The sequence below is a fragment of the Ursus maritimus genome, unplaced genomic scaffold (genome assembly GCF_017311325.1).
Source record: "Ursus maritimus isolate PB19 unplaced genomic scaffold, ASM1731132v1 scaffold_12, whole genome shotgun sequence".
NCBI classification, from domain to species: domain Eukaryota; kingdom Metazoa; phylum Chordata; class Mammalia; order Carnivora; family Ursidae; genus Ursus; species Ursus maritimus.
Window position 1 is genome coordinate 65,911,369 of NW_024423564.1, and position 15,464 is coordinate 65,926,832.

The window sequence follows — 15,464 nt, forward strand, 5'->3', positions numbered from 1 at the left end:
CTCCCTGTTTCTAATAATATGTTGCTGTTAATAAAAGGTTATATGGGAAAGAAATCTACCACTGGACAAGGACATGTTAAAAATATTTCACATTTTCCTAAAGGATAGAAAAATATGCTCTTCTGATTGTTCTTTGTGGCCCAGTAGTTGTTCACATATGATATATTCCTACAACTGTGCCACACAAAGAATGTGTTTTGGCATAGAAACTGCATAATTTGGAGAGGTTTTTGTTGATAATCTTAAACAAAAACAGTCAAACTCATTTCAGTTCTCCTGGAAACCCAGGGGGGAATTGTTTTTGCCAAACAAGAAAAAAGATGCCAGCTTTTGAATTAGAAAGTATTTTCAAGTGTTTGTGTTGGGAAAATGGAAAAAAAAGAACATTTGACTTCAGTGAATTTTTATCTACCAAACAGTCAAAGCCTTGGAAAACTATTTCCACTAAACTTTTACGATAAATAATAGCTTGTATTTTACGTAGCCTGTTATCATTTTCACACATTTTTATATGTTATTTTATTACATCTCCCCATTACATGATTATGAATTAGGTAGGGCTGGGATGATAATGCCCATTTTTGACAAATGAGAAGACTCCGGTTTGGGTTAAGCATCTCTTGTGGTCCACAGTGGGAGTGTAAGTGGCTGAATTAGGATTTAAGCCTATATGTTAGTATTTTCTCATAAATATCCCATAAAACTTTTCCCCACTATTGTTTGCTTTTCCTTGGGTATTGGATTTAATATTAGACTTTAAGAGATAATAATTTGATTCATTTTACTTTTGGAGGAGGCTTGTTGTCCCTTATTCAGATTTGTTTATATGTTTGTGAATATCTGCAAGTATTTGCTTTTCCTGCTCCCTAATCTGCTCCTACCTGTTGGCCAATTCACCTGCTTATTAACACACCTCCATTCCCTTGAACAGCAAGGGAAATTAAATTAGCCAACTTGTAACTTGTTAGCAGCTGTACTAAAAAGTTCTGTGGGATTTTAAGAATTCAGTGATCTAGTTAGCACGAATAATTAGAAATTGTCATAATTTGGAAATAACTTTTCCTTAGGTATAGGATTCAGAAATAGAAAGCTAGGACACACCTAATACTCATCTCAATGGTGGAATATGCATGACAATATAGCATCCAGATCAAAAGTTGGTAAAACTTTTTTTTTAAGATTTTATTTATTTGTCATAGACAGCGAGCACATAAGCAGGGGGAGCAGCAGCCAGAAGGAGAAGCAGGCTCCCCGCTGAGCAGACAGCCCGATGTGGGACTCTGCAGGACTTGATCCCAGGACCCTGGGATCATGACCTGAGCCGAAGGCAGATGCTTAACCAACTGAGCCATCCAGGCGTCCCACGAGTGAAACTTTGGTTCCGTGTAACCAGTTCAGTGGTTACAAATCCTGACTGATCAGAATCATGTTAAAAATAGTTTCCTCATCTGAATCTTTGCAGATCCTGATGCAGTAAATTTAACTGTATTTTTAAGAGTCTCTTTAGGTGATTGTGATGCTTGCCCTGGCCTAGAACCTATTCACAGCTTCCTCTGTAGTAAGGAGCATGTAAACTTCTCCTCCTCTAATTTATTTTTTTTGAAGATTTTATTTGTAAATAATGTCTACACCCAACATGGGGCGCAAGCTTACAATCCTGAGATCAAGACTTGTATGCAGTACTGACTGAGCCAGCCAGGCGCCCCCCTCCTCCTCTTAAAATGTTTTCATTTTGCTAACCTCTTCATCATCTGAATGTTTTTTTAATTTTAGGCACAAAACGTTTTGAGCTCCAGGAAGGATAAAGGCTGGCTCTTGATTCCCATTTGAATGATATACCTTTTGAGTTATCCATGGCTAACTTTTAAATACCAGGTTTTTTCCTCCCTTCATCTAAAGAGTTAGCAAGGCCATTCATTTATCTGTGTACTCGTTAGCAAGCTTTGGATACCTGCTGTGAACTACTTCTTGTGAGTGGTGTTGGGCAAATACAAATAAGATACATCTTGACCTCTCACAAACATATTATAAACACGGTGTGTTCTAAAATGTTAACTGTAGTAGAAATACGCAATATAAATGGATGAAAGAGATGTTTGTGTGGGTGCTTCAGGAGCACGAAAGAGGAAGCAATTACTTAACGAGTAAAGGAAGACATTACAAAGGAATACCCCTTTTTATCTCAGTCTTAATGGATGATTTTATCGAGAGAGGAGAGGCAGGACATCAGAACTTGCAGGGGCATGAAAAAAACACAGCACATTCCGGGACCTGCGGGAAGTTCAGAATGGTTAGCCTATAAGGGTCCCTGGTAAAACTGGGGCCCAACATGAGGACGAGCTGTATATGGAAATCACATCAAGGCCCTTCTTCGTATGCTTTACTCTAGATTGTGGGTTGTGTCCTCGTACCAAAAAAGATTGTTAGGTGCTCAGATATTGCCATTTTCTTCTCCTGGTATCCTTAAGCAGATACAGCTGACATCCCAAAGGTCGTAAGTCAGGCAGGACTAAGGGTTTTGTAGTCTGTTTTTCCGGCTCTTTCTCATTTTTCAGCTTATTTATTGCACTTGTTCAGCAAACACTATAGATGACAAAGAAAAAAATTCTCACATGTTCCCACTGAATTTTCAGTCTACTTTAGCAGATGGCATAAATACTTGAAAAGATCGCAGTAAGAGGTACCACAAAGGCCTCTATAATGGCTGAAGAGCCCGTGCATAGTAAGAGTTCAAGAGATGGAGGAACTGGCGCCCTTGATCTGAGAAGGCTTCCTGAGTACAGAGGAAGGACGTGAGTTCAGGCTGAAGGGTGGGTGGCATTGGAAGAGGCAGGACAGTCTTTAAGAGGGAAAATACTGAATAGCAGCAGAAAGGTGTGGAAGTGAGGGTTCCGCACTGTGTGGGGGGGCAGCATTTGGTCACTTGCCTGGAGCTAGAGTTTTGTGCAGGGAGACCATCAGAAAGTCCTGGCAATAAATAAATGTGTCTTCTACATGAAATGAAGCCTTCAGGAAACATAATAAGAAAGGCTGTTGCGGAATTTTCTTTTGGTCCATCTTAAAGAGCTCACATAAAACTCCAGCTGAACTTTAAAAAAATATTTTGTAATAGAAGAGCGTTTTCCGGCATCAAGACACTTTCAAACATTAAAGTTATTGCCAGAGTTTTCCGCTTAAACTCATGCTGTTTAAATGCATTCGAAAGAGATTTAGATAGTCTCTTATGTTTGATTTAGGCTTTTTTTTTCCCAAGGAAAAAACAGAGAAGTCTAATCATTGACCCTGTGTACACAGAGAGCGTAATTGTCACATCTTCAATCTGTTCGTTGCCTCCACGTGGTTCCTTGTTCGCCGATAGCCAGCGAACTTTAGGGATAATTCCTTCTTGCCTCGGACGAGAATGAAACTATCCCGAGAAGGGCCACCATGGCTCAGGAATCAGTGATTAATAGAAAAACATTTTCTGATAAACTTAGAATCACTTATTTTATATCCATTTTCTAGGTAGATATTTCAGTTTTAACTGGACTTCTCAAACATTGTTTTCTGATTTTAAAAAAGCAATACTGCATAAAAATTAGAAGAAGTACTTGCTCACATAAAAGTAAAAACTTGCGATAACTTGGTAATATTTTTGTGTGTTTTATTGTGATATTCTATGCAATTTCTACAAAGTTGTTAGTTTCTTACAAATATCGTGTCTTACTATTTCAATGTTAGTACGTACTCTTCGGGTTTTCTAAAATGATGCATAATTGTATTTTTAATGGTTATCTAATGTGGCATTGATATACTCTGAAGCAATTTAACCGTCCCTTTATGGTTGGACATGTAGGTTGTTTCCCAGTAGTACGTGTCTGTTACACATTGAAACCGAGGAGAAACGTGTTTGCGCCAAAGGCAGGTTATGTGATCTACTTACGCAATGTGCAAGCAGAAAGAGATGACAGAAGGGTTGTTCTTCCTTCCTTGTTTGTTTGTACCAGAACACTCTATTATTTACATACATTTTAGCCTCTGTGCCATTTTCAGAAGCTTTATTCGTCTCACTCACTTTTTGGTTTGGGAAAGGCTGAAATAGAAAATCCATCTGTGAAGCATATTGTATATTCACATTGAAGGCTAAAAACCCATTTTTAATTAAAACTGTATTCAGCACTCATGGTTCACTTTGTCCTGTTTTTATTATGAAACACTTCAGTCTTCTTCCTAAAACACATATGTCTTGTACATTTCAAGATGTTGCTTGGTGCTCGTGCGGAGCGGGCTTCTCCATGCTGTCAGCTCACTGCCATATGTTCCGGCTGTTCATTTCGCTTCCTTCCTGGCATTTGTGTAGGCAACATCTTGCATGTAATGCGAGTTAGTTTCATTCCCTTCGCCTTTATAAAACTTGTCAGAAGGTAAAATAGCAAACTGGAAACACTGAATGATTCTCTGGCTTGTTAGGTTATACATGAGAATAAAGGATGTAGCCTTTCTTAAGTTCCTAATGTTGATAAGATATGAAGAGAAAATGTGTCCAGTGAGACCTGAAGTCTTGCCAGATGCGAAGAATTGCAATTAAGATATGATTGATGCTACTTGGCAAAGGCACACATTGTATAAATTGCAATTCTTTATATTGATTATTAAACCAAATGTGAAGACTGGAGGGGGAAGGAAGCATAAAAATCAGATTATGCCTTTTATTTTCAGCAACACACCATCATGTTCTCCTCTGAAAGTCTCTTTGTAGGACTGTCCACACCATGTAAATGATTTTTAAGGTGGAAGAGGCAGAGGCGGGGAGAGATGGAGAGAGAGAGAATCTTAAGCAGACTCCACACCCAGCACGGAGCCTGACATGGGGCTCAATCTCACAACCCTGAGATCATGATCTGAGCCAAAATCAAGAGTCAGAGACAACTGACTGAGCCACCCAGGCGCCCTCCATGTAAAGGATTTTGGAGATAAATTGTGTTGTACTTTGAGTTAAGTATATTGAGATGAACTAATTAAAAAGTAGTGAGGTTTAAGTTGAATCTGAATTAGAAAAAGCAGTGATATCTGATGGTACTAGAAAGTTTGCCTTTCAAGAAAATTCAAAGGATTTTAACAGGATAGGCTTTACATTCTCTATTATATAAAGCCCCCAAATAGTAAAACCTCAGCTACTTGAACCCTAATGAGTTCTGAATATTTGAATTTCTCAAGTAGTTCTGTTACACTTCCATTAAAATATTTGTTCTTTTAACTATTGACTGCAACATCTAAATTTATCACATATATCCTAACCTCCTTGGAATAGAAGATACTGAATATATCGTAACGCCTTCTTGATGATTCTGGCTCACCAGTCTGAACACCAGATGTTGTATCAGCCCGTAGGACGCAGGGCTGTTGAGGTGGAGGGAGCCTTCGTGCCTGAAATGACTGCCTCCACGTGATTATGGTTCTTCATTTTGTTTTATTTTTAGCCCTGATGCCACTTTGGTGTCGGTCCTGGCCTTGCTGACAATTGGCACATGTCATTATTTCAGAATTCCTTTTCCCTCTTCAAACTTTCTGTTTATGATGTAGACTAGGCTTGGGGACCAGGTCACCAATGTGAAATGATCACATAAAACAAGAACAAAAATGTCTGGTCAGCGACTCCCAAGTATCGATGTTACGTCATCAGCTTGGGCTGCTATGAGTTTTTGTTTGACTCTAGTTCCATCTAGGTGGATGAACTTGCTGTGTCCGAAGTGTTTAGCGCTCAGTTTAGCTCTCAGCTCTTAGTCTGTCTCTCAAATTCGGAGATAAAATTACTTTGGCCTAATGTTCTTTTTTTGTTTTTTTAAGATTTTATTTATTTATTTGACAGAGATAGAGACAGCCAGCGAGAGAGGGAACACAGCAGGGGGGAGTGGGAGAGGAAGAAGCAGGCTCATAGCGGAGGAGCCTGATGTGGGGCTCGATCCCAGAACACCGGGATCACGCCCTGAGCTGAAGGCAGACGCCCAACGACTGAGCCACCCAGGAGCCCCTAATGTTCTAATTTCATGTAAATTTTGACATGAGAGAAGCACAGGTGTATGTAGACTCCCCTGTCCTGTCTGTGATAACTCAGTACATCATACACCTTCAGCCCCGCATTGTAGAAGCGTGTCATGATCAGACTTCACGACCTCTAACACAAGACTCGGCATTACCCCAGCACAGACATCATGGCACATTTAACTTACGCTCGTGCTGGTTTCCCTCTCAGCTGCAAGCCTCTCTTCAATCAGAGCACAAATGAAAGAGCTAAGAGATAGGGTTTTGTATGTTTTGTGCAGCCATTTTGAAATGGACTAAGAAATTTTTTAGTCTGTCAGTAGCATTTGATCTTAACATTCTGCATTATGTCCTATAGATTTATATATTTGATAAGCGCTTTGCTGTTGCTGAACTAAGACATACAGAAATATACATCCGGCAGACAACTTGAGTAGGACACAGGAGCATGTCTTGAACTCTATTGAGCACTTGTGTGCCAGGCCCAGCACTAGGTGCCAAGGACAGGGGATACAGAGATAAATAAAGCACCAGGGACACCTGGGTGGCTCAGTCGATTAAGCATCTGCCTTCGGCTCAGGTCACAACCTCATGGTCCTGGGATCGAGTCCTGCATTGGTTCTCTGCTCAGCAGGGAGCCTGCTTCTCCCTCTGCCTGCTGCTCTCCCTGCTTGTTGCGCGCTCTCTCTTTCTCTCTCTCTCTCTCTCTGACAAATAAAATCTTTGAAAAAAAAGTAAATGAAGCTCCATCCCTGCTTTTGAGGAACTTCAAGTCCTAAGGAGAATGAGACAACGAGGTGAGTTACACTTCAACGTGGAAAATGCGAAAAGTATAAACAAATCCAGTTGTGAACTCTAGAGGCTGAAGGGAGAGGGGAAAAAAGAAGTGGGGGCTGGTGGGCAAGTAAAGGGGCAGGAGCAGATGCTTCTTCCGTCTCCAAGAGCAAGAAATACCTGTCCCCAATCCACTGTTAGGAATGACAGAGGTGCATTTCTTAACACTGTGAATGCTGTTACTCTCCTATCTTAGAAAAACAAAATATCTGGGTACGGAGCACTGTGAAGACAAAGGGAGAATCTGGTTAATTCTGCTAAAAGAAGGAAGGGTCCAGGGAAAAGTTTAAGACATTTGAGCTGGGCCTTACAGGATGCACGGGTTTTGAGCAGGCAGAGACGTGCGGCAGGGTAGGGCAGGCAGAGAGAACAGCCAGGACCCGGAGGACTCGTGCTAATAGAGACCACACCGCCGAGCCTGCCGCAGTGAGCTCTGTGTCTTGTAGCAGAGGAGGAAGCCGACGGCAGTGTGGGAAGTGCCCTGGCTTCGTCAAGTCAGCCCGCTTCCCGTCCTGTCGGAATCATGCACCGATGGTGTGAGTTAGTGGCAAGGGGCCCAACCATTTCTTTGCCTCCATTTTCTCATCCGGAAAAGAGAAAGTAATGCCTGGCCCGGGGTTGCATGTTGCCCAACGGTAGGAGGGAGGCATCCTTCACTTTGCACACCGAGGTCCTATTATCAGGCGGGTTGGGAGGATTCAACAAGGTAACACATGTAAGCGTAGCATGGTGGCTGGCACCGTGTGCTCAGTAAACATTAGCTATTGTTAAACAGGCTGCTGCAATTTTAAGGAATGAATCTCTTTGAAGTCCTTTTTATTTATAAAGGTTTATGCATCCTTATCCTTGTTAAGCCATTTATGTGTTCTGAGATTTGAGTACAGTGCAAGATGCACTTTGCCTAATATTCTGGGCTTCAACCAAAAGCAAAACAGAACAATAAATTAAATTTCTAAGAGGATTTGAATGCTCAGTCTTTTGTCCCCAGTCTTGGTTCATTTGATTCATGCCAATGTATAGAAGTGTCAAATATATTTATATTTATTAATAAAACCTGTCTTCTGTGACCATCCAACGTTTCCTTTGGGAACTTTTTCTAGTGTAATTTTGTGACCCTGAAATTTAAAGATGTTTGTTTTATCTTCTCCTTTTCTATCCAGAAGCAAGGCTGTTTCGAATGGATTAGTTGATTAGAACATCTGACTCAGAAAATGGGACAGCCATGAATTTGCCTGAAGATTCAGAAACATGGCTAGGGGGCAATGATTATTACCAGACTTCAAATGTCAGCAAACACTTCAGGGTTGCAGGAGAGAGAAAATAAAACACACAAGGTTTAATGGCTTTTGCTATGGGGGTGTTTGGGGCAGCGAGGATGGAATTATTTGCTGAGAGTCTTTTTGTTACTTGTCCAACTGGATTAACTGAAGCCTGGTAACACTCTGTCTTGTAAAACAGAACACAGCCTTTAGCTACTCACCAGTCCACATAGAGAAGGCAGAGGTTAGGGTCTTTCAAGATCGAGTCAACAGAGTTTGTGATTATACCGAGGACCACGACTAGGTAAAGTCAAAGGAGCTTGGCTGGCACCTGGGTGGCTCAGTCACTTAGGGATCCGACTCTTGGTTTCGGCTCAGGTCATGTACTGGGCTCTGTGCTCAGTGGGAAGTCGGCTTGAAGATTCTCTCCCTCTGCCCCTCCCCCCCACGCGCGCGCGCTCTCTCTCATTCTCTCTTTAAAATCTTAAAAAAAAAAAAAAAAACAAGAAACTTGATTAATCCCAGGTGGGAATCAGACTCTGAGCCTGGCATTCAGAGTGCAAGATGTTTATTAGGGAATGTCCTGGATCCACACCAGTGGAAGGAAGGACACAGGATTGGGCTGGGGAGAGGTCGAGCTGTGATGTGGGCCTGGTAGCAGCCTTGGCCAACCCCAGGGGGCTGTTGAGCTAAAATGACGCATCAGCTCTCACATTAGGCTGAAATGACTGTGCCTTTATACCTATTAGTCATTGGATGTGGGCTGCGCCCTGAAGGCTGGGACCATGGACAAGGTGGCTCTGCAGCTGGGGGAGTCCCTTGGGAGGCTGACCTTGAAGGCTGGCTCCCCATAGAACTGCCAGCAGCTGGGGCAGGTCCTTCCTGTCCTCGCCTCTCCTCACCTCCAAATTCTGTTAACATATGTGATCCAAACCAGTTCCAGAAGCTTCACTGGACAGAGAGAAGCTCCACCCTCTCCCTTTCCCAGTTTACTCCAACAAAATAAGGTCTCAAGGGACTCACTATCCAAAAATTACTCAACCACTGGCAGCACCCTCCCCCACCCCCCAACGCAAAAATACAGATCCAATTCTAGCTGTGGGGGGCAGGTTGTGTTTTTCCCAAGCAGAAATTAGAAGGACATTGTACAGCCCTGATCTTCTGCAGGCTCCAGACCCACAAATACACATAACTACCAGGCAATGCCAGCGGCTATCTTACCTCGGCAACAGGAGGCTCAAATCCGAGCTCCTCATTTTACTGTATTTGCTTTAGCATATAGCTCTCCAGCCAGCCACCAGTCCTTATTTTTACTGTGTAAATATATATATAACAGTATTTATCATTTTAACCATTTGTAACTGTACAATTCGGTGGCATTAAATACATTCGCAAGGCTGGGTACCCGTCCCCGCTATCTATACCCAAAACCTCTTCATCATCCTCAACATAAACTCCATATCCATTAAACAGTATTCTTTCCTTCCCCTGCTCTCCCCACCCCCTGGGAACCTCTGTTCTACTTTGTGTCTCGGTGACTCTGCCTATTCTAGACATCTCATATATGTGAAATCCTACATTTGTCTCCTGTGTGACTGGCTTATTTCACCAAGCATAACGTTTTCAAGGTCCATCCATGTTGTAATACATATCAAAATTCAAACCTTTTTATGTTAAATGATATTCCGTCATGTGAATAGACATTTTGTTTATCCATTCATCTGCTGGGGACTCTTCCTTATTTCTCCCCAGTGATACTGCAACAGTCCCATAAGCAGCCACCCTTAGCAGCCTCTGACCCTTTAATTTCTTCTCTTTCTGTGGCCATAACAATCTTCCTAAATGAACAGTAAGATGCTCCTTAGATATATGCAGTGCCCTTCCCCACCCTCCCTGACCCTATCCCATTCTTGGCTACATCATGGCGCTCAATGTATGGTGGCATTCCGTGGCCTTAGCATTGCTTCTACCCATTTCTCCAAGCGGGTCTGTTTTACACTGCTTCACATCCGATGCTTCAGCCGCACCAGGCGCCAAACGTGCCATGCCCTGTTACCAACTCGTCTTGCTTTGTGCTGTTTCTTCTGCCTGGAATATAATGCTTTCCATTTTTCTGCACAGAAATCTCTACTCACCATTCAAAATCCAAATCAAATGTCATACCCGTGAACATACCTCCCCCACTCTGCCAGGTAATTTGTTTCTCCTTTCTCTATTTTCCCAGAGTATTTTGTTCCTACCTCTACTTTCAGTCCTTATTGCAATGTACTGCAATAACTTACTAGCCCGCCTTTTTTATTAGATTGACCTCTGCTTGGACTGTCAATTCTTTGCATATCTGTTCATGTGCCTGGGAGCTAGTACCATCCAGGAAGCATGCCGCGTATGTGAGCAGGATGGTGGGGTGATGCCTGAGGGCAGAGTCCCATCTCTGGGCTCGAAGAGCACCTGCGCTACTGAGCGACAGGACTGGGGCAGCTCACTGCCCCTCTGAGTTTGCCTCTTCATTTGTAAATAACTCAGCATCCTAGAGCAGTACCAAGAGCTACATGAAGTGATTGATGTGGAATCGTCTCTATAAAACCATTCTAAACGGTCTAAAATGGCCAGTTTCACTCGTCTTCCATGAACGTCTCCTTCCAGGTTAATCTGCCCTTCTACGGGGAGTTCCCAGTTTGGTGAATTATTCTTTTAAGAATAAATCACCAATAGTGGGGATGTAATTTTGGAGTAAATTATTCATTTGCGTTATTTTCACAGTGTTGGGTTTGCTTGTGTACGTGGTTGGAAACGCAGGAATGCAGAGTTCAGGCAGTGAAAGAAGGAACTTTCTAATTGTCCGTGTAGTCCAATGGTGGCTGCTGGCTCAGAGGTAGGCAGTTCCCCATCACCAGAGGCATTCAAGCAGAGGCTGGCGAGCTTAACTCCTCAAGGGGGCGGGTCAGAGAAAGTATGACCTGGCCTGAGGGGCAAAGGAGAGCTGAGCTAGCTGACCCCTGAGGATCCTTCTCTTTCTCAAGGGGAGTGATTCTAAAATTTATATACAAACCACTCTGAGAGAGGGATCAGGCTTTTGTATCCTATTCAGGGGATAAGGTGAAATGGTGGGGGTTTTCTTTCCACTTTAAGTGAAAGTTGTGGATTTTAGGTAAGACCACAGTAACAAATCTGACATTTCTACTTTGTGAGTCTGAGCTAAAGCTGAGATTTGGTTTTGAAATATGAAAGTAAACTGTTACTAGCTCAATTTAAGTCTCCAGGATTTATATTTATATATAACCTTTAAAGTTCTCCCAACTCTTCACCCTGGAGAAAAGAAGAAATTACAGTTATCTTACTTAGGGCTGGAAGTCGAGAGAGACACTAGTTGTAGGTTAATGGAAAACTGACCCTGTTTTGCCTGGGCTCCCAGCAGCTCCCACCGCCTTCTAACTGATGTGAACTCTCACACCCAGAGACGTACTTACGAGACTCACATGTTAAATTGAGTGCTTTTGTGGTCCAACTCAATTACAAATCACTCTCAACAATGTTTCTTTGTGGTATTTTTAAGAGTACTATTTGTTTTTAAACATCACCCTTTTATAGTCCAAAGCAACTTCTTAATGTCGTTATTGCTCACGGCAATCCCATTTCAATTCTCCAAAAACTACTTTTCAGTGTTTTTCTCTAGTGCTTTGTGCTGTTTCCACTCCGGTGTGCCAGTGTGCGGCTGGCTTTCCGTGTCCCCCCTCCTCCACTGCCCGCCCGCTCCCTGCCCCCCGAGACAGAGCGGGGATTGCGTCAGAAGCCCGCCACGTGAGCCTTAGAAGACTCCTAGATTTCATCTCACTAATTCAAATCTCTGCACCCCCCCTTATGAAGAATGAAGAAACCGAGGTATGGTGGGGGCAGGGGTTGCTCACAAAGCAAGTAGTAGCAAAATTAAGCTTGGTCACAAGGACTTTCGTGTATCAGAAGACTGTTTGGTTTCCCGGAAGTAGCACATAAAAGCAGGTGCGAGTAGTTTACGTGTCAGGCGATCCCAGGATCGCAGCAGGGCTGTGAGCAGGTGAGACAGCACTTCCTCATTAGGGGAACACATTCAGGATGTGTTTGCAGACAGGCTAACGCTGTGGGCAACCGGGGCTCAAGCCCCTGAGAAGCTCTGGAGATGGTTCACCACAAGCCTCCTGGCTGTTTCCCCAACTGTTGCTTGCCATGGGTTGAGGGCTGTTCCCAAGCTCTTCACTCCCCCACAGGTCCAGCCTGTTCTGTGCAGGGGGCAAAGCATGCTGCTGCAGCCAGAGAGAGCCCCCAGCACAGAGCTGTAGGGCTTTCCGCAGGAAGTCACCCAGCAAACAGCACTGTGCAGGCCTGGGAGACAGGAGCGGGGCAGGGGCAGCCTCTGCGTCAGTGGTCAGATGCAGATTTCGCTCCTGTCTCTGGGCAATAAACCTCAGAGCTCTCTGCCTTCGATGTGAGAGGCTGAAATGAAACATAATTTATAAAGGAGATTAAATGTGTAGGGTATTTGCAAATGAGCAAAGAGTATCTCTATTTTATGGGAACGTACTGTGCACTTCTGCCCCTTACCAAGCCTTTGCTCATGCTTCCCCTGCCTTGCGTGACTTGTTCTAGAAAACTCCTACTCACCTTCCAAAGTCCAGCTCCAATATGAACTTTTCTGTTATGCCCTTTCCTGTTTCCTCAGGAAAAATTAATCACTCCCCCGCTTTGCTCTGACAGCACGTTGAGCTAGCTCTGAAATAACAGGACGACGTAGTGTCGAGCCTCCTGTGCGCCCATCTCAGCTCTACTATTAGTAGTAATAATAGCTAATGTGTATTGAGTTTAATTATGACTTTATGTGCCAGGCACTGTTTAGAATACTTTATGTTAATTACCTCATTGAATCCCCTCAACAACTCTGTGCAGTAGCTGCAATTAACATCTCCAATTTGTAGAGTCAGGTTAAGCAGCTTCCCTGGGATCATGTAGTTAGCAAGGGGCAGAGCCAGAAGGTTCCGGAAGGTCAGGCTTCCAAGTCCCCGCTCTAAACCACTGTAGAGAACAGCCATTCTTTGGCTGCAGTAGAGAAGGAGTCCCAAGGATTGAACCCTGCGGGTATTTCTAGCCGTTTGTATAGGGCCTCCTGCTAGGCTAAGAAACATTGTAGAGAATCTTACACAGACTGGCAACACAAGATTTACATTTTACGAAGCTCATTCTTGCTCTAGTGCAGGGCGAATTGGAAGAGGAGAGCTTGAAGACAGAGATGGATGACGGTCTAGAGGCTGGTGCAGGGACTCGGGAAAGAAATGATGAAGCTCCAGGTTTAGCACGAGCTAACCCGCGCTTACCTCCCTCACTGCTCCCCAACATGGCAGGGCTGCCTCTTCTGGACACGCAGGTGGTGCCCTGCACAAGTGCATCTGGCCAGGAGGGCGTGTAGGGCCGGAAGTGCGGCCACCTATAAGCCCCGGCAAGGGGTCACACACACCAAGAAGGAAAGGCACTTTTTGCTCCCTTGCACGAAGAAGCCAGACGGGCTAGTGGGGGCCTTGCCAATGCAGACATTTTAAACTACCTTTTGTTTCCTGATTGTCATGGTTTTCCCCCACCCTGTGTTTTGAATATTTGGTTTCCTCTGCGAAGGATGCTCTTTCTCTCATTCATTAATTTATTCTTTCACTTATTCATACAACACGTTCCTCTTAGCACCCACCCCATGCCAGGTATTTGATGAGATGAATATTCATGCGACCGCTCTACAGATAGGTCACTTTGACATTTTCTTCAAAGGTGAAGTCGGAGGACCATGAGACTATCCTGGGCGCTGGGGACTTCGCTGCTCTGGAAGGCAGCTGGCCATAGGAAGGTCATCCCTGGGAAATATGGCTTCACTTAGGATGTGCAGAATTTTTACACCAAGGTGCACCAACCAGGAAGAGGGTAGAGAAGGAGAGTGTCCATCCTTCTCCCAGCCCTACTGCCACTGACAGCAGGCTCACGCATCTCTGGGCGAGAGGACAGAGGTCTGGACCCAGACAGGCTCGCGTCACAAAGAGAGGGGCACTGAGGAGGCCCGGTAGAGTTTGCAGAAGGGAGGGAGTGAGCGTCGCAGTGCAGGCAGCAGGAGGTTAGAGACTCTGAGGCCTGTGGGGAGCTCTCAGAGGCTGCTGGAAGCTTTTGAATATAGGGATGTTCGATACTTACTTTTAAATTGTGCTTCTGTGGTTTAAGATTCTTTCCCTCCCCGAACGTTCAGTACATTTGGTTGCTCACAAACGCCTCAAGGGAATGGTTTTGGGGAAAATGAGGGGGGAAAGCCGAATTCCCAGGAACGGTCCGTGGGGAGCAGTGAGGAAAGCATGGCCAGGTGAGGTGACACCGATGAGGTCAAAGGTCAGAGGACACAGAAATGTGGAGGCAGCAGCAACAGGAGCTGTTCATAGAGTAAGCTATGTTTAAGCCTCAAAGGACTAGAATTTTATTTGTGGTCAATTATGGTGAATGATTAGTATGGAGTGATGACCAGAGGCGGCGTTGAAGAGGGTCGGACAAGAGTAGGGGCAGCCCAGACATGAGAGAGGAAGAAGGGGCCTTCTCAGTGTATCCTCGGCAATGGGACAGGACTGTGGTCCCTTTCCAGACACTGGGGCGTGGTGCGCACAGGAGGCTCCTCCCACCCACTGGCCCCCCACGCTGCCGCCCAGCCAGCCGCCGTGCCTACCAGGACCTTAGAGAATTCTAATTCACCATTTATTGGACACTGTTACTTTCTGAGTACAAAGTCACTTGGGACGTGGCACTTGGTCCTTTGGTCCTTGCCCCTGGGAGTACCCAACCCCGTGCGGAGATCACAGGACAGTGATTGGTACGGCCACAGAGGCAGGTCCGGAGGGTGTGGGTGCAGGAGTGGGATCCTGACCCAGTTGTGGACATCAGACAGCTTCTGGTCATGGTGTGTTCCAGGCTAGGTGGATGCCTGGCGGGCAGAGGGGGAGGTGCACGGGCCCAACGGCAGGGGCTCGCAGGCTGTCCATGCCGCCCCTCTGCGTGGCTTACTGTTTCAACAAGTCATGTCTCTCCAACTGGACTGTAAATGCTTCAAGGCCATGGAGATCCGCATGTGTTTGGAAGTGACGGTGAGAAGGGGCAGAATTCAAGTGGCCCAAGGAGAGGCCCTTGCCCCAGAGCTCCCTGCCCAAACACCCTCTGTCCCCATGCTTACATTCCACCCCGGTCCCTCACTCCTGGGGTCTGTCAGTGGAAGTAAAGGCCCTCCTGGGTAGATGACTTCTGGAAGTAGATGACGAGGGGTTGGGAACTAGAGAGAGACACAAAGGACAAAGTGGGGAGGGAAGG